The 22982-nt window shown below is 39.5% G+C and overlaps 1 protein-coding gene across 1 annotated transcript in view; it reads right to left on the minus strand.

Moving 5' to 3' along the window:
- csnk1g3.L (casein kinase 1 gamma 3 L homeolog) overlaps window positions 1–19571 on the minus strand; it is an 84649-nt gene extending 65078 nt beyond the window's left edge. The window contains 1 exon segment of the mRNA NM_001097128.1: window positions 19418–19571. The gene's annotated coding sequence lies outside the window, so the exon portion shown is untranslated.
- Window positions 19572–22982: the final 3411 nt, after the last annotated feature.

Below are 22982 nucleotides of genomic sequence, written 5' to 3' on the forward strand. Positions count from 1 at the left end.
GCCATATACTGTAAAAAAAAATTGGCAAGAAATTGGAAGTGGTGATGGCGGAGCTCTTCCTGGTAGAGAGTCTCGTGGCAGGTCGCATCTATCGCGAGAGAATCCGGTACTTCACCCGAACACATCAATGTAAGCAAAAATTAGTACTCACTGTCAGCGCTGACCGATCCACACAGGAGACGTTGTGTTTAGTAGCAAATTCGGCTTTATTCAATCACAACATTGTTACAGTGGGTGTGCAAACGTAAAACCTTACACGTTTCGTGCCTATAACACGAAAGTGAACAGGGTCAAGTGAACATCACGTGATACCGTGTTTAAATAGGGTAAAAAGGTGTAGTTCAATTACTGTTTAAATGTAAAGTGCTAAAGAGAAAATCAGTGTCACAAATAATTAACAATTCATGAATAAATAAATATCAAAACTATAAATATAAAGTGCCTATCATAATATTCATGTGTATAAAGAGGAAATATGGTGTGTGTCACCTAAAAATCTTCATAATTAATCTAATGTGACTACAATATATAAAATTCATATTACTCAGTATACAGTAAGGTTGAAAAGTTAAAATTATCTCTTAGTCATCAAACTACATAACTGTATCCTTACATTCTGATAATCTATTCTTAGGATAAATTTACCCATTATATATTTCTTATGATATAGTAACACGTAAAGTTAATATATATTGCACACCCACTGTAACAATGTTGCCACACTGCGTGATTGAATAAAGCCGAATTTGCTACTAAACATATCGTCTCCTGTGTGGATCGGTCAGCGCAAAGAGTGAGTACTGATTTTTGCTTGTAAAAAAATTGCCCTAGCTATTTTTTCCTGATATTTATGAAACAGAATAAAACCCAGGATAGATGTGAGAACGTTTGCCCTGTCAAACATACAGAACAATTTATTCCATCCAGTAAACCCTAACCTACTCCTGCTGTTGCTGGCCTTCAATTTACTGAAGGTTTTTAAATCTGATAACTGCACAATGCACTGGACTATACACCATAAAAAAGATCCATTGTGTGCAGAAGAAAATGACTGGCATCTCCCTCATAATGGCTCTAAGGAGGGGGCCTATTTCAGCAGTTCTAACAAATATTAACAAGTTGGCAAAAAGGGTAAAAAATATTTGTAAAATTGAATTACTTGTAACTACAATGTAGCAGACTTTATATAAATATGTTTTCTATAATTTACAGTATTTTACAAAATAACCTTGGCTTTTATTATTTCTTATATAACAGCAAGTTAAGCTGAAAGAACGTATTTTTCCAACATAGAGCAATTAAGGGAGAAGTCAGTCACAGTTATACGCCTTATGTAGACTTAACACCTACTTTTATGAACAGTAAGCACTAGGAAAACTGGGAGATGGTAGGGGATTCTTTTTATAATAAAAAAAAAAAAAATTCTATTTAAACAGGTACAATAAAGGATCTGTTTATGCTGCAAATGTTTCAACTACATTCTGACTACATACAATTATGTATTTAATAATAGATTAGCATTGTCAAACATTTATTAGTAATTCTTTAGAGTATAATTACTAAATTACTGGCATATGATTATTTGGGTACCTGCAATTCACATTATTGAATCATCAATAATTAAAATCAGTCACTCTCCTCAAATTGTTTTGGCATGATAAAGAACAGGAAAGAGAGTTCTATATTTCAGTACTCTTTCTATTCTAAAAACATTTTTTTTGGGGGGGGGGGGGGAGTCCACAGGTAAGCAGGGGCCACAAAATTGACAAGAGGAGTATAGGCCAGATCCCTGATCAGTTCCTCATAAAAGGGTGGAAAAGAACTGAGAAATCACAAAAGACATTCCCAGGTCTTATACGTATGACTCTCCTGAGAAGCTATGAAACAATCATAACCCTATCCCCCACATGTAATAAAAGGCACTAAGTTTGCCCAGGAGCAGTAACCAGTAGCAACCAATAAGATTTTGTGTAAACATGTGGCCAGGAAATTCTACCTGCTGATTGGTTGCTATAGGTTACTGCCCCTGGGCAAAATTAGTGCCTTTAATTACATAACCCATTTGTCTTATTCTGCACAGTTCAGGATTCAGTCAAAACTTTTGTGGAAGATTCACTATTTGGCTGAATCCAAAAAAATATATCCCTACAAAATATAAGAATATTGGAACCTATTCCATGGGATGATTAGTCTGATACCTACATTGCAGTAAAAAAACAAAAATCAAACAGTTATGTACAAAGTATCTATCAAACACCCCATGATCCTTTGTTTATTTATATATACATGAAAACAAGAATCGTGTGATAATTCTGCATGCTGAGTAAAAAAAAAAAAGTCCCCTTGTGAGATTTCTGTGCCTCAGAGAATGGTTTATGATGATCTATCAATTTTGATGATCAAACAGTTATAATCCCGAGCAGGTCTATGTTTCCCCTAAGTGTACGTTTTAGGGAAAAGGAACGATGTAAAGCAGCAATGAATTGTGGGGACTTGAGTTCCTAGGTAGTGGATGGACACTGTGTGAGTCAGAGATGGGGCATATTTATTATGCTGTGTAAAATGAAATTCGCTGAAAAACAAATAGTGTAAAAAGCTGTGTAAAATAAATAGCGAATTTATGAAGGTGTGTTTTCTTTTACTTCATACCAGATTTGCTGCCGTTATTTTACTTTGCTTCCGGCAAAGTATTATCTCACTGTTTTTTACAAAGCATAATAAATATGCCCCTACATCACTCTCACTATGATGGAGATTTAAAAGAATACATGAACACAAAGAACTCCTGCATACACCGGTGCTGTTCCAGACCTCCATGGAGAACCAATATTATTTCACAATAGCGGCTTTACTGAAACACACGAAGTGGTACAAATCAGGTCCGGACTGAGAATTAAAATAGGCCCTGGCATTTTAGGTACACAGAAGCCCAATCAGCCCACACAGAGGCCCAATCAGCCCCCACCAGCCCACTAAATACCGACTTTCTATGGCACCTTATAGCAGCCCCTCTGGCATTTGCCAGAACCCACAGATTGCCAGTCCTGGTACAAATATTTAGCAGTGGGTGAGCAGGACTTACGCGTCTTAGAGGAAGTGCCGAGTATTTATGCAAGAAACGCATAAGTCCTCCTTAGTAATCACTCTTGATTCTTAAGGGCAGAAGAGGAAAAACAAGTAAACATGTTTTGTATTATAATGTTCACCCCCAATTCAGTGTGCAGGGCAATCATCGGTATTTATGGGGCACTGTCTAGAAAAAGCATTGTGTTGTGTGAAACCACAGTCTTGAAAACACAGCACACATCCCAAAGCAAAGCAGTCTCTAGGCTGCAAGTGCTTTTTAAATAAGAATGCAGATGGCTCTAATTAACACACAGAACTCACAAATTTCAGTTTTTAGAAGTGATTTCTAGCCTTTTGGGTGCAAGCGATTTTTTGCTACATGAAGGAATAAAATGTTACAAATCATCAACCGTTATGGGTCAGTGTGAATCAATGGTACAGGTATGAGACCGGTTATCCAGAATGCTCGGGACATGGGGTTTTTCAGACTGATTTTTCCATAATTTGGATTTTCATCCCTTAACTCTACTGGAAAGTCATGGAAATGTTAAATAAACCCAAATGGCAGTTTTTTGCTTCCAATAAGGATTAAAGGGGTTGTTCACCTTCCAAACACTTTTTTCAGTTCAGTGTTTTCAGATTGTTCCCCAGAAATAAAGACTTTTTTTTCAATTACTTTCCATTATTTATTTTTTACCGTTTTTCCAAAATCTAAGTTTAAAGCTGAATGTTCCTGTCTCTGGTGTTTCAGTCTGGCAGCTCAGTTATTCAGGTACAGGCTCTAAACTGGTACAATTTTACAACATTTAGTTGATAACATTTTTCGGCAGCATCTCTGTGTAAAAGCAACTATTGTATCAATTCTAACAGCTGTCTGTAATGAAATGCAGAGATTCTACTCAACAGGGACAAAGATAAGAAATGTATCAACTAAATGTATCAATTTAGAACAGTTAAGAGGGTCGGCGACCCCCTCCCCAGAGCTGCTTTAGAAGGTGAAAAATGACACTTTACACTTCAATTTTAGAAAAACGGTCACACATAGAAAATACAAAGGATTGGAAAAAGTAATTATTTCTAGTGATCTATCTGAAAATAACTAGTTGTTTGAAGGTGAACCCCCCGCCCCCCTTTATTTAGGTTAGATCAACTACAAGGTACTGTTTTATTATTACAGAGAAAAAGGAAATACTTTTTTTAAGATTTGGATCAAATGGAGTCTGAGAGGCAGCCTTTCAGTAACTCAGAGCTTTTTGGATAACAGGTATCCAGACGATGGATTCCATACTCGTACTTGCCTGGGCCTTCCTGTAATAGGCAAGAATTGCTCGAAAAATGCCTTGGTGGTACAGCCCAGGGGAAGCACTCTACCACATTCATGACTTCAGGCACTACTGAACCTGGTGTGGCTTGGGGCAGACAGAAAGTATTATGTTCTAACTTTACAGCAATATACGCCTATTGCTTTTCTAGGAATTTGTCAGTATTTTTTTTTTTTTTTACAGCAGCAGCATACTCTGCATTGCTCTCCCAGCCACACTGGAGCTTGACCAGAGTCTATGGACCCTTATGCCATTCACACACACACTGTTTTATCAGCAGCCAATTAACATGCCTGTAGGTTTAAGGCATGTGGCAGGAAACCTAGCAAGCATTAAAAGACACAGCAATACAGGAAAAGTTAAATAAACCCACATTCATTTACTAAGAAAAGATCATGTAAGAATTCCCAGTAAATTGCAATGTTCATTTTGACATCTCTCTATTAGAATTTCTTTGTGCATTAAATTTGTTACAAGCTAATACTGCAGTCACCATTTTGAAAGCTGACAAGGGTGGTGGTACGGTCATACTTAATAACACCGATTATGACAAGGAAGCTGACCGGAACTTAACAAATCTTTTGCATTATAAAAAAACTTAATGTGACCCTACCAACAAATATAAAAATGAAATTAATGTACTTCTAAATGAGGCAATTATGGAGGGAATCATAACGGATGAAATTGGGCAACTTTTACTTACACAATTCCCTAAGGTTCCGTACATCTACTTTTTGATAAAAATCCATAAGAGCCTTGACCGACCACCAGGGAGGCCCCTTGTTTCCAATGTTGGTTCTATTTGGCAGCCTCTATCTATCTACCTTGATCGGTATTTACAAGAGGTACTGCCAACATTGGAACCAGTTTTAACTGATACCACCGATTTTCTTATTAGACTTGATAAAGTACAAATACCGACGGAACCTTTCTTTCTTTGTTCTTTAGATGTGAAGGACCTCTACTTACATGGTGAATTTTTTTTATGCACACTGCTTGAGTGTGTATTGACGAAAAATTACTTTCAGTTTAAAGATGAGTTTTTTTCTTCAATTACAGGGTTGTGCCATGGGTGCCAACATGGCACCCACTTATGCGAACATTTTTATGGATTATCTTGAGAAAACCTGTATTTTTTCCAATTCTGAATACATAGATTACATCCAATCATATATGAGGTATGTGGATGATACCTTTTTCATCTGGACAGGTTCCCTTGTGAAATTGCAGGATTTTGTCACCTATTTGAACAATATACATGGCACAATTAAATTTACCTTTGAGGCCAACCCTGAAGAGTTACATTTTTTGGACGTCCATAGCAGATATTGTGGTAACTCCCTTGTAACCTCCCTGTATACTAAACCCACTGACAAAAATAATCATGTAAGATCTACAAGTTTTCACCCACCAGGCTTACTGAAAGGTTTACCCAGAAGTCAATTGTTGCGTGTAAAACGCATTACCTCTTCGAATGAGTTATTTGAATTGGAATCTAATAAGATTGTGCGGAAATTTACCGAAAAAGGTTACAACACAAATGAGGTACTCTCTGCCAGAGAGGAGATAAAGGGGATAATTAGAACGAATACACTAACCAGAAGGGTTAATAATAAGTTTGGTGACCCCACGTATCCCATTCATTTCCTCCTTTGATTCCAATTCAAAATTATGTAGAAAGGTAATCCTTACGTATTGGGAGATCCTGAAGGCCGACCAGAAATTTGGACATTTATTCCAGTCACCATCACTCTTTTCGTACAGAAGGGGAAAAGGAATATGGGTGATTTAATTAAACTTAAGCCAAATTTTAAAACGGACGTTTACCATTCCTTAAAATCCAATGGTAAGTTCCCATGCAGAAATTGCGAACACTGTAGTGGCATCATCCCAGGAGATGTAGTGATGCATCCATCACTGGGTACTAAGCATAAGATAAAGGGTTGCTATACTTGTGATACCTCTAATGTAATATACTGCATTAAATGCCCATGTGGGATGGCCTATATAGGCCAAACCACAAGATCGATCAAAATAAGTCTTAATGAACATAAATCATTAATTAGAAATTATAAACCAGCAAATACGAACATAAAAAGGTAGTGAGATTAAAGAGAAAAAAGAAATGCTTTTAGCAAGACACTTTTTTTCGCATGGCCACCGGGTGGCACAATTGCATTGGCAGATACTGGAAAATGTGTTTAATAAACAAGGACAAGATATCAGGAAATTATTACACCAGAGAGAATGTTACTGGATTTGGCTTTTGCAGTCCAGGCAGCCTAAAGGAGGAGTACAATTTGGCTTGTTTCTTGTAAGTTATAAAAAAAGTTTTTTTCTAAGTAAACTTTTTTCTCTTTTCTTTACAGATAATATGTCTCAATACATGACAGGGACAGATTTTTTTACGCCCTTGTCCATCATCGCGTAGGGTAAGATTTGCTAATTGTATTTTATTTTTGATTTGTGCATTTTATATTTATATTGGATACTAGGTTTTTTGTACATTGTATATTTATTTTTTGCTACTAGGTGTCTTCATGGACTGTGGTTTTTTTTTATATCACTTCAACAATGGAATTTTTTCGGACTTTTTTTTACCACTTAAACTTGTATTTAACCTATTTAAATTTGCAAAAATCATTGTAATGGTACAGCTTTATATTTCTGTATTCACTAATCACTGCATGCTTGACAAAGGTGCATGTCCCCGAAATGTTGCATCTACCGCATTAAATGTGCAAGGTGTTCCTTGCTTGCAGCAGTCTGTGTGCCTTTGGATTTCTTTGCTTGATCCAATAAACCCCTTTACACCTTGTCTGTAATTTACAGCAAATCGTTCCAAAACAAAGTGGAATTGGAAAATAAAATCACTATATATAACAATCCGGTAAAAGGTAAAACTAGTAAGGTTTTTTTTCTAACAAGTGGAAAATAATTATAATGTTTCTATTTCATTAGCAATGCTTGCATCACCTATACAAATGGAAAAACCAGTTCCTAAGTGATCAGCATGCTGCTAAGATACAAGTAAAATTAAACTCCCCTGGTGAAAAGGAACACTTACAAATATATACATTGATTCTTATTCAGTTTTCTAAATAACCTTGACAATTCTTTCAATTAAAACTGACATATCTGACATTATATAACTACCAGCTGTAAATTTAGAATTTCCCACTAAATTGGGCAAAAATTTGCGAAACAGCGATGGCGTCTAGTTTTTGATGCCGGCGTCCGTTTTTGGACACCGGCACACATTTGCCGGTTTTACGCCGCTGCAGTTTCACGAATCGCGGGAATTCGCGCCTAACGAATAAATTCGCCCATCACTATCCAGGACTTCAAACTGACAGGGGGTCACCATCTTGGAAAGTGTCTGTCACACTCGCATGCTCAGTGGGCTCTGAGCAGCTTTAGAGAAAGCTAAGGGGGTCATCACAAATTATCAAGCAGAAAATGAGGTTGGTCTGTAATATCGGCTGATGCTAAAAGGCTGATTATTACATTTGATGCTATTTGCGCTGGTTTCTGAGCCGCCATGTAATAGTTATCTGTATAAATTACTAATCAGCCTTATATTATGACATGCATATTCTACAGTATGTGTATATTATAGTATATTATGAGTGGGTCCCTAAGCTCAGCAAGCACAGAGCATGTGCAGTGAATCAGCAGAAAAGAAGATGGGGAGCTACTGGGGCATCTTTCGAGGCACAGATCTTCCCTACTAAAAGGCTGTGTGGTTGCCTTGGGTTGGTATAGAAGTCCAAAACTACCGGTAAGTGCATTTCTAGCCTACTTATTTTGTTAAGCTTTAGTTCTCCTTTAATGGAGTTAATATAATAAAAGCTGATAAGTATGTCACCTTATACCAACCAATCAACAACGAACATTTACAAGTAACCTGTTTACAGTAAACATCTTAGTTACTATGGTTACTGGCCAAACTTTGTGCCTTTAATTACACATGGGGTAAGCATTTTTTATCTTTACTTAACTGACAATTAAACAGTCAGCTCACAGCCAAATCAAACTAAGCTGAATTTCTGGTTAATGACATGATACTTAGGGGGTCAACTAAGAAAGAGTGACGAAAAATGCAAATACGATGAAGTATTTTGTGAAACCTGTTTATTAAAGAAAAAATACTCAACTTATTGGTGCACCTTTAAAAAACCTCAAATAATAAAAAATGAAAACCAACTGCAAAATGTCTCAGAATATCACTCTCTACATCATATTAAAAGTCATGGTGAACAACCCCTTTAAAACATTCAAGATTTAGCCCTATTGGAAATGAACAGAACATTGAGAGTCTCGTTCGTGTGCGAGATTTATTTCGTAGAAAACAATGGCCGTTAATAGAAGGGAAAAAACACGAAAAACATGAAAAGTTGTGCACGTTTTGGCACTTTTTTCCCCTCAGCCTCCTTGCAACATCTTTTTTGTTGAAAAGTTTCCTTGTGGGCCAACTTGACAAAAGTTAGAGCTGAGCAGCAGAGTTCAAGGCACCCTCTTCCCCTGTCTTCTGATCCTCTTCTGTCAGTTCTCCGATAGGGATCTTGTGGGAGCATGCGCGGTCAAGGCTGATTCAGGATGCAGGTTCAACTGTGCATGGTCCTCCAAGATTGGGTTGCCACCTGTCTGGTTTTGACCTGGACAGGCCGGATTTTTGAAGGGTTGTCCTGGTCAAAATTAGGAAAAGCGGGCAGGATTCCCTTAGATTGATGCAGCAATCGGGCAATTGCCACATCATAGCCCACCCCCAATATCACATCCCGCCTCGGCTACGCCACGCCCCGCCTCCTGCTACGTAGCTGTCCCACCTCCTGCTATGTCTCGGCCCAGCCTGCCACTACATCAATCACCAAAACCTATGTCAGCGCTCATTTATTAATTTTCGTGATCATAGTTTACAATTTGACATGATTCTCATGAATCACCCCAGAATCTCATCATGAAACATAATAAATTATTCAGGCCCTAAATGTGCAGTAAAAGTAGTTGTACTATACTCAACCTGAGGTTAAGAAGGGACCCCCTTTAGCTGGCACCAGAGTGGATGCCACAAGGGGAGAGGCTCCAGAAACACTATCCCACCAAGGCCCAGCTGCAGCTATGGTGCACATATTATGCAGCACTTTACAGAGATTGTTTATTATTTATTTTCAAGCTTACAAACTGTGTTCCTAACCCACACACATCAGTTTTGTATAATTCGTACACCGGAAAAAAAAAAAAAAAAAAAAAAATGACTGAAGGCAAACAAACAGTGCCTATACCTTGAGGCAGTAAACACTACAAGCTAGCAACAATGACGCAGGGCTGTGGGCCTATTTCAGAAGGAAAGTGAAGGCTTCTAAAATCAGAAGGTGTTTACTTGTCTCATGCCATACACACAGCACTGCCTAGACACCAAAAATGAGAGTTTCTATTCTCCCATAAGGCATCATGGGTGGAGACATGAGAAATTTCCATTTCGCTATTCTCCAAGTCCTACCCCCTCAGAAGTCATGTTCCAATATCTTGCACTGATGAATTCTAACAAGATCGAAACAAGCTGTCTGCAAGTTTGGATATATGTCTCTGAACCATTAGGCTGTATCTGTGCTATAAACCAGCAGTTCTTGATTCACAGTTGGCCAAAGGGACATAAGAGTGATTTGCATGTCTCCGCCCCAATGATGCCTTATGGGAGAATGAAACACTCACTTTTGGTATCTAGGCAGTGCTGTGTATATGGCATTAGACAAATACATTCTGATTTCTGAAGGCTTCACTTTGAATGTAATTGCTTGTGAAGGGCTTTTTGTCTCTTTTTAGCCCTTTTGGTTTTCTATTTTAGAAGGAAAAGTGCAATCCAGACATAAAGAATTCCAAGATGGAGAACTGGGAGATGAAGCTGGTGAGGTCTTTTAAAAAGGAATATTAAAGACTATGTATTAAATACAGTGAAATAATACAGTGAAATAAGAACAGCAGTAGTGTTTAGTACAAAATGTTTTGATTGATTATATTAAGAAGAGGAAGCTCAGATTAAATATTCATATTCCATGCAGCATAGTTCCATACATTACTATTGAGGCATACAACTGATGCATTGGTTCTTAGAGCCAGCAATACCCATCCCTTTTAAAGGGTTTGGTCAGCTTTAAGTTAACTTTTAGTTTGTTATAGAATGGCCAATTCTAAGCAACTTTTCAATTGATCATTGTTTTTATGAATTATTTGCCTTTCACTTCTGATTCGTTCCAGCTTTCAAATGGGGGTCACTGACCCCATCTAATAAGCAAAAACTATGCAAGCATACAAATGTATTTTTTCTTTCTATTCAGGCCCTCTGCTATTCGTATTCCAGTCTCTTATTCAAATTAATGCGTGGTTGAGTTTTTATTTATCAAGCTCTAAACTTACATTTTGATAAATCTGCCCCCAAGTATGTGAAGCTAAAACAAATACTTATAGGTGCGAGATCTATTATTTGGAAACCTGCTATACAAAAGTTGGGAAGACAGCGACATTTTGTGCATACTGCTACTAAATACAAAATGTCGCTGTCTTAAATATATTGATAATGGGTTGAGTGCAGAGGACTCTTGTATTTGACTATATGTATTTTGTGGTCACACCCTCATTGCACCCCCGCCTAATGGTTTTAAAAAATAGTGGTGAGCACAACTTTCCCTTGTTTGTTATAGTTTATACAGGAGCAGTGACCAGCTCCATGTTGTAGCTCCCACCCTTCCCAACTATAGTCAGGTGATCCCACTGGTGTCTAATAAAAGGGCAGCCAAGTATGGAGGTTTACTTTGAAAGCAGCAAGTTAAGTTGCAGGTAAAACCAAGTCCCTTTGTAAAATGTATAATGAAGCAATAGAATTCTTAATGAATCAGATAAAATTGAGCATAGGACTGGCCAGATATGGGATGACTTTGACGTAGTTGGCCATCTTAAATATATTGCAATATATGGACAAACAATCCCTGTTTTGTTTAAAGGGCAAGGCATTTTTTAGTAGCAGTATGCACAAAATGTCGCTGTCTTAAAAATATTGATAATGGGTTGAGTGCAGAGGACTCTTGTATTTGACTATATGTATTTTGTGGTCACACCCTCATTGCACCCCCGCCTAATGGTTTTAAAAAATAGTGGTGAGCACAACTTTCCCTTGTTTGTTATAGATTATCTGAATAATCCCAGGTCCCATGCATTTCAGATGATAACTACCATACCTGTACAGGTATGGGATCCTTTTTCCGAATTGCGGAAAGGCTGTCTCCCATAGACTATTTTATTTAAATTTTTTAAAATGATTTTTTCAATCGTCCGACAGTTGTGTCACATCTGATCAACGCTGCAAAATTCTATCTCTTAACTTATTTTTGTTGCATGGGTTCTGTCGCAGTGCGTCAGATCGATACAAAAATTTTTCATGTAGTCGTACCCTTAAGGTGGCCATACACAGGGAGAACCTCTCATTTGGCGATGTCGCCAAACGAGCGGATCTCTCCCCAATACACCCACATTGAGGTTGGCGATATTGTGCTGATCCGATTGTGGGCCCTAGAGCCCAACGATCGGATCAGAATGGAGGCAATACGGTTGGTCAGATAACGGGACCGCATCAACGGGCCAATAAGATGCTGACTCGGTCTATCGGCCCGTGTATGGGGGCCTTAAAGGTATGAAGATCCAAATTAAGGAAAGTTCTGTTACCCAGAAAGCCCCAGGTCCCAAGCATTCTGAATAACAGGTCCCATAAATGTACAAAAATTTTGGGGTTCAGTACAACAATTTTTCTCTTCCAGAGAAATACAGAAAAGCCTAAACTATTTTTCCACCATTTAGTTGTTATCATTCTAAATTTGTCTCCAGTCACAATAAAACATTACCTCATTTCTGGGAAGCCTGGGAATCTGAAGTAAAAGTAAATTCATTAACAATTTATATAACTTACAAATCATATTACTCAGCTGAAGTAAAGGGATGCCCAATAAAGTGCACAGTTCTCAGATGTCTATTGACTACCTCAATTTTCTCAAATTTTCTAAAAGGGAAAAATCAATAGGAATGAATAAAACACTTGGGAGTTTGAGGGGAAATGTTAAAATGTTGTCGTGTTTATTTACAGTTCAACATTTATATGTATAATAGAAATACAAAAAAGTCCAACAACTGGCCCATGCATAGATTCTGTACAATCTAGACAGACAAACGTCCCATATTCACTTATTTGACCCATCTCAAAGAAAAGCAGCCTTGTCAATTTTCAAACCAACCAATTAAATACATGCCCATGGGACCAGTGCAATGGATTTTCTCTGAGGGCAAACACAATATGTCTTCATGGAGCTGCAAGATAATCAAAATGGACTTGAGAGGCATACACAGGAAATATTTGTTTATGAAGGCGTAAGATAGAAAGTTAATAGCTTAGCTAGAGCTACTAAACTGGAGGGAAGGCTGGTAGCCTGAGGCACTACTCCAAATGATTATGGACAACATTTATGAAAATAACCAGGAAAACAAGGAATCACAGAATTGCTTCACATGACCAGGAGTGGACAACAATGGAACTAGATATGCACTTTCACTGTAAATAACATGGTCTTGTACAATAAAATTAATTGTGCTTTATATATGATAAACCATGAACTATAAGCAGAGACACAGCGTCCTAAATCTGTCTGAAAGCTTTTGCCCCTGTGACACTAGCATGTCCATTGGGAGAAGCAGGTGTCCGCAGCAACCTGTCCGCAGCAACCAATAATATAAAGATCACTTTGCCTACTGCCGATTTACAAAAAAAAAAAAATAAAGGTTGAATTATCAAAATTCTTCACAATTCACATCTCCCAGCAGATAACGGTCAAGCAAGTTTCTTATGCTGCTCACAAGTAGCTGGTTGGGGATCAATGTTCTAAGGTACATACTTGAATGTCATTGTTTAAGTGCTGCTAAAAATTTTTCTTTCATTGCACAGGATTCTAATAGATTTTAATGGTAAGGGAACTCAAGAACTTTTAAGATGTGTTTCAGACATTTCATCTGTGTGTCTGCATCTGACTCAGTGGCACTGGGTACAGTTACAGGAGAAGGTTGATGTCAGCAGAGGCACTGAGAATCCACTCCATGTAGCATTAGTTTTAAGCCTTTGTTATTAAAGGGATACTGTAATGGGAAAACATGTTTTTTTTTTTCAAAACACATTAGTTAAGGGTGCTGCTCCAGCAGACTTCTGCACTGTAATCCGTTTTTCAAAAGAGCAAACATATTTTTTGTATATTTAATTTAGAAATCTGACATGGGGCTAGACATATTGTCAGTTTCCCATGTGCCCCCAGTCATGTGCTCTGGTCAACTTCAGTCACTCTTTACTGCTGCACTGCAAGTTGGAGTTATATCTCCCCTGTTCCTGCTCCCAGGCAGCCCTTCAGCTGAATAATGGTATGGTAAACAGATAACAGCTCCCTGGTAGATATGAATATAGCACTCAGTAGTAAAAACCCATGTCCCACTGCGACTCCTTCAGGTACACTAAGTAGGAGAAACAACAGCCTGTCAGAAAGCAGTTTCATAGTGCAGAACTCACTCTTTCTGTAAACACATGACCAGGCAAATTAACTTTAGATAGCTGCCTACACACCAATATTACAACTAAAAAAAAAACACTTATTGGTCCAGGAATTACATTTTACATGGAAGAGTGAATTATTTGAGGTGTAAACAGTGTAATTCAGAAATGAAAACTACAATATAGAAATAATGACAGAATCCCTTTTGCTTACTAGGGTTGGAGTGTCAACTAGCCACCACTTCCTTTTGTGTTCACTTGTGCTATTCAATAAATCGAATAGCAATTTACATTATCTTAGGAATTAATATTGTTCTAGTTAACAGATGCCTAACTATAACGTATGTAACTGACACCATATTCTACCTAAAACTCTCAAAATAAGTCTGTTAATCAAGAAATAATCACACATTAAAGCAAAGTGGTCACATAAGCCTTCTAGGCCAGTACCTGTACTGAACAATCAGAATACAATTTTCTGCATTCATTTTTATTCCGCATTTTGCCACATAAAAGCTAAGGAATTCAGACAACTGAGAAGATGCTGTTAAGCCGCATGTATACAAAGGAAAAAAAAAAAAAAAGCTTGCAAACTAACGTGGCTAGTAAAACTGGTTAAGATACACAAGTTCTTTGTTTTACTAGCTAAATTTCTTTTAAAAAATTTTGTTAAGTTTTATGAATTTGAAATTTGGTCATTCCAAAAAAAGCTTTCACCTCTGTTAAGAAATTTCTGCCTGGACGGTTCAGGAATCGGGACGGTTTTGAATATATCAAAACAATAGCAAAATGCATTTTCTAAATTTTTTAAAGAATTACTGTATCTTCCTAATGAGGTGCCAAATGTAACAGCAAAACAAACTGCTTTGTTAATGTTCACTTGTAAAGATAGCCATAGACGCACAGATATTATCGTACAAAAGAATTTTCGTTCGATATTCGGTGCACCTATGGTGGGTAAAGAGACGTCAATCGGGCTGGACGGAAAATTTTGATCGGGTGCCTTTGATCAAACATCGTCCATTGTTAAGTGCTGAACCGTCAGATACAGGTACAATTCTATTGTTTTCTATCTGTGTATCTGACAATTCAGCTCTACACGTGTGTTTAGAAACAAAAGATCGCAATTGTTATTTCGATGGCCACCTTAACTTCATTATTGTGCAAGAATTATATTTTATGTGCATTATGAATTATTGAACAGCAATGTTTTCAAATCAAATTCTACATGTGCACTCAAATTGTGTGTGCGCCCATAAAAACACATGGTTTAGAGCCGAGGTCCCCAAAAAGTATCTTATGAGCTGTAATGATACCTGGTGATCTAATGGGGTGGCGGGGACACCCGCTGCTTTCCTCGCGAGGCCCGCATTTTTCCATTTAGTTGTGCACATGTTTTGAAAAGCGGTGTACAAGTACATCCTTTATTTGGCGCACCGCATCTGACTTCATAATGCTTGGAGCAAAATTCAAATATTTAAAAGGTGCCTTGTCTGCCTTTTCCCAAATTAGGTCTTTTCTAGATAGTCCGTGGTGCGCTTCTAATCTGATTTGTTGTTCCTTGAACACTGATATATCGCTGCCTGAACCGACCTTTGCCCATTACAGACTACTCTTCTGGATTCTGTACTGTGCTGACTGACTGGTTATTGACCTTGGCCCGTTCCACGACTATGCCTACTCTTACCCCGTTCCTACTGTCACATGTTCCAGTTCCCTTGTCTGCCCAGAACCCTCGACTTGGTCCTCTCACTTTAATATTTGGTGGTATCAGAGTAGCGAAGGGCTCCTCAAGATGCGAAAGACGGCTGTTATTGGCAGAAGCGTGAGCCGGGACCTTGGCTTTTGTTCTGGGTTTTCAGATACTGAATGCGACATGAGCAAAATGTTGCTCACCAACCCCTTGGATGTTACACACAGGTGCTTATTTATCAATTCCTGGCTTGGAGGCAAGTTTTGGTTTTGGTTTATGTCTAAACAGAGCATCCTGTAGGCTGTCAGTACATATAGGGCTAGCAAATAGCTAACCAAAAATTCATCAGAAAAATGATTTTAAAGGAAACAGAAAAAAATTACTTCCTCAAATTAGACTTCATTAAACTGGACAGCCATGCAGATTATATTCAAACCTAAAGAGGTGTACATAAAAAAAAAATAATAATTACTTTGTTAGGTTTGCAAATTATGCACATGGCATGCAGCAAAAAAAAAAATAGCATTTAGGGGAAATTTACATAAATATTTTTGCATATTGTATATAGTATATAATTATTTTCAGCTAAACCAGCAAAAGTGAACCAACTATGCTGCTGTAGTAAACTAAGCTCTTCCAATGGACATATAGAAACCAACCAGGTAAGCTAGTTTTGTAACTTCCAGAGCCCTCTGCTGAAACTTCTGAACAGCCATCATTTCATCTAAATTAAGAACTCCAAATCTTGTAAACTATTGGCCACCATCAGTGGATATGGGTGGCAATCACAATGACTACATTCAAACAAATGTGGCCAACCATGGATTATCAAGCAGAAGTGATCCAACCATTTGTAAATCAGATCACCCAAGGTCATCTTTAGGCTATGGGCACACAAGCTGAAGGCTCTGACTGTTGTCAGCCTGCGTATTTTTTGTAGGCTGAGAGAAGCAGATCTGCTCAGTGCCCGCTCTCCACTGATTTGAATCAGCAGGTGTGCGCTTACACATAGGCAGAAGACAGCGTGAATATGTGAAAGGAGGCATCTCTTGGCCTACTTAAGCTTCAGCTCCACTGTGTGTGAGCACACACAGGCTGATTGGATTAAAATCAATGGAGAGGGAGCATTGAGTAAATCTGCTTCTCTCAGCTGTAAAACTGACCACAGTATGAAGAATGGGGATGATGTATATTCTCTGAAAAGTGCTGCAAAATATGTTGGTAGTATGTAAATAATAACACTAACACCAAAATGGTGTATTATCTGATTATTCTACAATTCAACCACAACTTTGTTATTAGCTATTGAAGAGGGTTGATGTAAGATCAATATTTTTATGTTTAATTTTAGATCTGAAAATAAATGTTTTAATAGATTATGATAATGAGTTGCCAAATATTTGTATCAGCAATCTTAAACCCCAAGTCTAAATATACACACTGGAAGTTTGCTTAGATAACAAAATAGGGACACATTTATATGACTTAAAACAATGCACTGAAAATGTTCATTTTCAGTTCATTGTTAATGTTAATTTTACTACTATTCAAAACGTATCTGCCTCCAAGACACTGAAGGGAACACTAAACAATAATGTGCCAAGGCCTGGTCTCCTGGCTAACTAAACAACCCAGAGGCAGCTGCATCCTGTGGGCATCTGCCTCCTTTCCTGTATCAAAGTTAGCATTATCATGGGTGTAACTATTCCTACAAAAAGAAAAAAAAACTCACTCAGCTCTGACCCTTTCCCTGCTGCAGTGTTACCATATGTCAAATATACCTACTGTGAGTCCAATTTTATGTAAATGGTGTACATAAACAAATCACAATTCTCATATTCATGCCCACCGGTTATGCCCTGCATGGGAGATTAGATGCACTTAGCAAAAGTCTCCCATAACAATGAACTGGCCTTGAAGCGGTGTCTTCCCGGCAGTGCTTTTGCTTTTAAATGCTCCCAAATATGTATTATTAAAGCTCAAGGTAAAACTAAGCAATAATAGTCCAGAACTGATAAACACAGAAAGTACAAAAGCATCTTGCCCCATTTTGTATAGTTAAAAAAAAAAGAAACAAAAAATATATGAAACATCAACTACATTTTGGCCTGCAATTCTATGTAAACTAGAATATGTGAAAAAAAATCTCTGAAACTGTCCAGTCTGGGATGTTGATTAATAATACAATATACACTCACCTAGCACATTGTCAGTAACGCATATCTGACGCACAGTATTGATTTTCTCATAACTGCAAAACTTATGCTGCTATTATCATACTTGAGAGCTCATTTACAAACATGCCATATTGTACCAAAGCACTGGTCTATTAGCAACAAATCAGCAGAGTGTATTGATCACTCTACCATTTAGAGTTAAAAGTCTATAGGTAGGGTTTATCTTTAATCCCCACCACATGCAATTTGGATGCAATAATTTTACTTAAAACATCCAAACTGTACATGAGTGAGATTGGCTTATCAAAGAAAGTCTCCCATCCAGCCCAGGGGGAAGTGGTTCCCAAAGCAGATTTTTCCACCAGTTCTGGTTAGTACCTACCATCAATTTATTCCATGACTATATCATTTAGCACTTCCTAGTCTGTGTGTAAGATTGGTAGCTCATTATCAAGTTCTGTGAAGGCCTGGCAAGATCCAACACTGAAGAGTGAGTTCAGCGGAGTAACTAGATGTTACGGGGCCCCACAGCAAATTCATTTTAGGGCCCTCAACATATCCAGAGATTGACCTGTTTCTACCAATATATGTTGAAATCGCTTTTTATTTGGGCATCATGGAGCCCCCTGCAGTCGAATGTCTGCTTTCTTTAGGGTAAGGGCACACGCTAAGATTTGGGGATATTTAGTCACCCGGTGACAAATCGCCTCTTCTTCGGGCGACTAATCTCCCCGAAAAGCCTTACCGCCGGCTACAATTTAAATCAATGGCGGGATGGCAACTTCGGAAAACGAAATCGCTCCAATTGCCATCCCGCTGGCCATTTAGATTCTAGCCGGCAGGGAGGGTTTTTCGGGGAGATTAGATGAAGCGATTTGTCGCCGGACTACTACATCTCCCGAATCTTAGCATGTGACCATTATAGTTATGCCCCTAAATGACTTCATGGGTTACCATCCAATGCACATAATCTGGAGTTAGGTAGAAGTTATAAATAAAACTGGAGAGGACCGGTCGGTCGGCCATCCCTAAAGTGTCACTTGTGCTAACAAACTGGCAGTTTCTTAACAATCCAGGATAGTTTATAGGGCATGACCTGACTGTTACCTCCCCCAGTGATACAAGTATAAAGAAAGCAACACACACACACAGGGCCTCTGAGGTTTATATAGCAGCATCAGCCCTCCCTGCCCCCATACACCTCTGTAAGACAAGGACTCGTTTCCCAGCAGCACCTCAGACAATATGAAGTGGATGGAAGAGGCATGGGCTGAGGCAACACTGGTGTCCAGTCTGGGTCTCTCTTGTTGCTGTTTCTGTACTACAGCTCCCAGTATAAAACTATCACTGCCACAAGGCGACACCAGAGCGGAATTTGCCAGAAATAAAGCGCTTCTATTAACACTGGTGAGTCCCTAGCGCGGCCCATGCCTCTCAACTGAGAAACAACAGGAAGCGAGTTCCTTTCTCCCACCCAGGGGAATAAGTGGGGCACAGAAGGAAATCCTTCTCATTAGATATCCCCCTCCTTTCTGCTGGGAACCCTCCTCCCCCGACCGCACCTGTGGGACAAACGCCTCACCTGAGCACACGGAGCTGTCACGGCCGGACCTGAGGGGCCTCCTCACACACACCGGGACCCTGCCAAGCTACTAGCACTGTGCGCTGCTGCCGAGGCTCTTCAGTGCGCTTCACTCTAGTCTCCGCCCAGCTGTGCCCTGCCGATATACGCCGCTGACTTCTCTTTCCCCTCGGGTTCTCACGGGTGTTTGGGGAGTAGGGTGGTGAGTGGAAGGCAGGGCCGGGTCTCTCTTCCTTTGCGGTAATGAATGTAATAAAGATGGCCAGAGGAGGTGGGGCCTCTCACACACACACTCACACACATACAGAAGGGAGATGTTCCGTGTCAGAGGGGAAGCCTCCCCCCCTCAATCGCAGACAGCCCCTTCCGCGCACAGATGACAGAGAAGGGAGGCGGGCGGTGTGTGTGTGTCTGACGAAGGGAAGAAACTGACTGTGACACTGCTCCGCCTAACACCAGGGGGCGCAGGTTGGTGGAGCGAGCTGAAACCTACTAGGGTCCGCCCATTTCCCTTCAAGGTTGGCTGAGAAATCTAGTCAACACCCGCCTGAGCCCAAAGAAATATCTATAAAGTGCGTCCTTCTCCGTGAGAGAAGAATACAGTGTGATTATTACTCTTTGTACAGAGTTCCCGGCAGCGATTCCACTTCAACGTTTCGTTCAGCTGCTGCGTGTTACGGACGAAGAAGCCAAATGGGCGGGCCTAGTAGACTACATAGCGATTGGCGTAATACTCTGCCGATCATCGGGGATTCCCCTGGGAGGGGCAAGGTCGGCGTGTAGTAGGGATCGGCCGTGTCCAATAGTAGAACGCGCGTTCTGGTCACCTCATGGAGGGGCGGGGCCTAGAGGGTTTGGCTCTGGTGACATCGGCTGATCGTTACATGTGCAGTTATTTTTGCGCGTGTTGTTGAGGGGTGAGAAAGGAGTTTGTGTAAATTGTAGTTGATCATTTGGTGCCTGTCAGATTGGTAACAGATGCTGCTGTATTACATCAGTTGGGAAATGCAACGTTTGGCACTTTGGATGTGGTAGAGCTGCTAGTAGCAGTCAGTCAGCAAACCTGTAGAAATGCGTCAGGAGGGTGGCTTGGATGTGTTCTGGAGCACAAAAAGTTACTTTTACTTCAACTGGATTTTATCATTGTGTAGTAGTATATTTAGTTACACAAGCTGGTGCTTATAGATTGCACATAATTAGGGAATGGGCCCCGTTTCGTTTTGCCAAAAATTTGCCGCTGGCGACATGTCGCAGGCACCCATTAAAGTCTATGGGCGTCAAAAAAAAATTTTGTTGCGCGTCTTTTTTTTTTTTTTTGACGCACGCCGCCATACAAGTCTATGGGTGCCATTTTTTTGGCAAAACGAGGCGAAAAAATTCGCCCATCCCTACACATAATAAATACCTAAGTGCCAAGAGTTTCAATGCACAGTTGACTTTAGGGTTGTCACCTTTTCTGGAAAAAAATATCGGCCTTCCTATAGGTTTATCTTTTTTCCTTTTTAATAACATTGGGATCAGCCGTCATTTTTACCAGCCAGGCCTGTAAAATACCAGCCAGGTGGCAACTCTAGTTGAGTTCCCTGCCCGAAGAGTAGGGATGTGCGAATTTCGCCTTGTTTTGCCGAAAAAATGAAGCCATAGACTTGTATGGTGTGCGTCAAAATAAAAAGATGCGCAGCAAAAAAATTTCGCCGCACGACAACATTTTTTTGACACCTATAGACTTTAATGGGCATCGGCAACATTTCGCCCACCAGCGAATTTTTGGCAAAACTAAACGGGTCAAATTCGCCCATCCCCACTGAAGAGCAATGCCACAGTATCTATTGTGACGCGACCACGTGGTTTAAAATACATTAAAAAATAACTTACATTTTGTTGACTTGTGCTCAGTGAAAATCTGCCTGTGTTATATCTGGAATGTCAGCCCTTTAAGCGGAATTCAGAAATGGAGCCCAACAAAAAAAAAAAATTTAAACTTAATTTCAGGAAAAAAAATACTAAATATAATCAGTTAAAAATTCAGTTTGATTACTCATATAACATTGTTAATCTTCATTATCCTGTTCCTTCCACCTGCCATTATAACTAATAAGTTAATTTTGCCACTGCGTCTAAAGCTGGCAATGATGTCGCGCGAAAAGAAGATTTGTACGATTTTTGGACTGTGTGGACAGACCCAACATTTTTTACTGCCATGGTGTCGTATAGTCGATTGGACAGGTTAGAAGATTTCTGTCGGTCAACGATAATGTCTCTATATGTATTGCCTGTCTGACGATATCCATGGGTGAATGTCACTACTATTTGTCAGATATTAATTAGTACAAATTGCTGGCTGTCAATTAATGGTCAGAATATAGTCTGATTTGTTATTTTTAGTACTTTATTTAAGGGTGAATTAAACCCTTTAGAAAAAAAACATACCCCCCACCCCAAGTAGACCGCCCTCCCTCCTCCCCCATGCTAACTGCCCCCCGGGGAAATGCCCCATACTTTATTCTTACCCCTCAGATTTTGGCAGCGGACTTGATGGCATATATTTTCCAGGCCCTCGTTAAGCTGACTGGGAGATTGGTATGTCAGAACATGCGCAGTTGGCGTTTTTTGACAACTGCACATGCGCCGAAATTGATGGAGATTGACGATCTCCCAGTCATCTTACCGGGGACCCGGAAGATGGATGCCATGTAGTCCGCTGCCAGAATCTGCGACGAGGGGTAAGTATAAAGGATGGGGCATTTCTCAGGGGGGCAGTTAGCCAGGAGGGAGGGGGGTCTACGTGGGGTGGGGTTAGGGTTTTTTTCTACAGGGTTTCCTTCTCCTTTAAAGGGATTCTGTCATGATTTTTATGATTTAGTTTTTTATTTCTAATTAATACTGTTTACACCGCAAATAATTCACTCTACGATATAAAATTTAATTCCTGAACCAGCAAGTGTATTTATTTTTTATTTCTAATATTGGTGTGTAGGCAGCCATCTCAGGTCATTTTGCCTGGTTATGTGCTTTCAGAAAGAGCCAGCACTTTAGGATGGAACTGCTTTCTGGCAGGCTGTTTTTTCTTCTACACAGTGTAACTGAATGTGTCGCAGTGGGACTATTGAGTGCTGTTCTTAGATCTACCAGGCAGTTGTTATCTTGTGTCAGGGAACTGTTATCTTGTGTTAGGGAGCTGCTATCTGGTTAACTTCTCATTGTTCTGTTGTTAGGCTGCTGGAGGGGGGGGAGAGGGTGATATCACTCCAACTTGCAGTAAACAGTGACTGAAGTTTATCAGACCACAAGTCACATGACTAGGGGCAGCTGGGAATCTGACAATGTGTCTAGCCCCATGTCAGATTTCAAAATGAAATATAAAAAAAATCTGTTTGCTCTTTTAAGAAACTGATGCTTTTTTTAAAAAAATTCTCATAACAGTATCCCTTTAATTGGAATGGTTAGTAGCAGGTTGGTCAATTGAAATGAACAAGGGTCGGGTGGGTGCCCTTTGTAAGTCACAGGAGAAACTGGTTGGCTTGGCTACCCTGGGTGCCATAAATGCCACTACCAATATGGAAGG

The sequence above is a fragment of the Xenopus laevis genome, chromosome 1L, assembly GCF_017654675.1.
Source record: "Xenopus laevis strain J_2021 chromosome 1L, Xenopus_laevis_v10.1, whole genome shotgun sequence".
NCBI lineage: Eukaryota > Metazoa > Chordata > Amphibia > Anura > Pipidae > Xenopus > Xenopus laevis.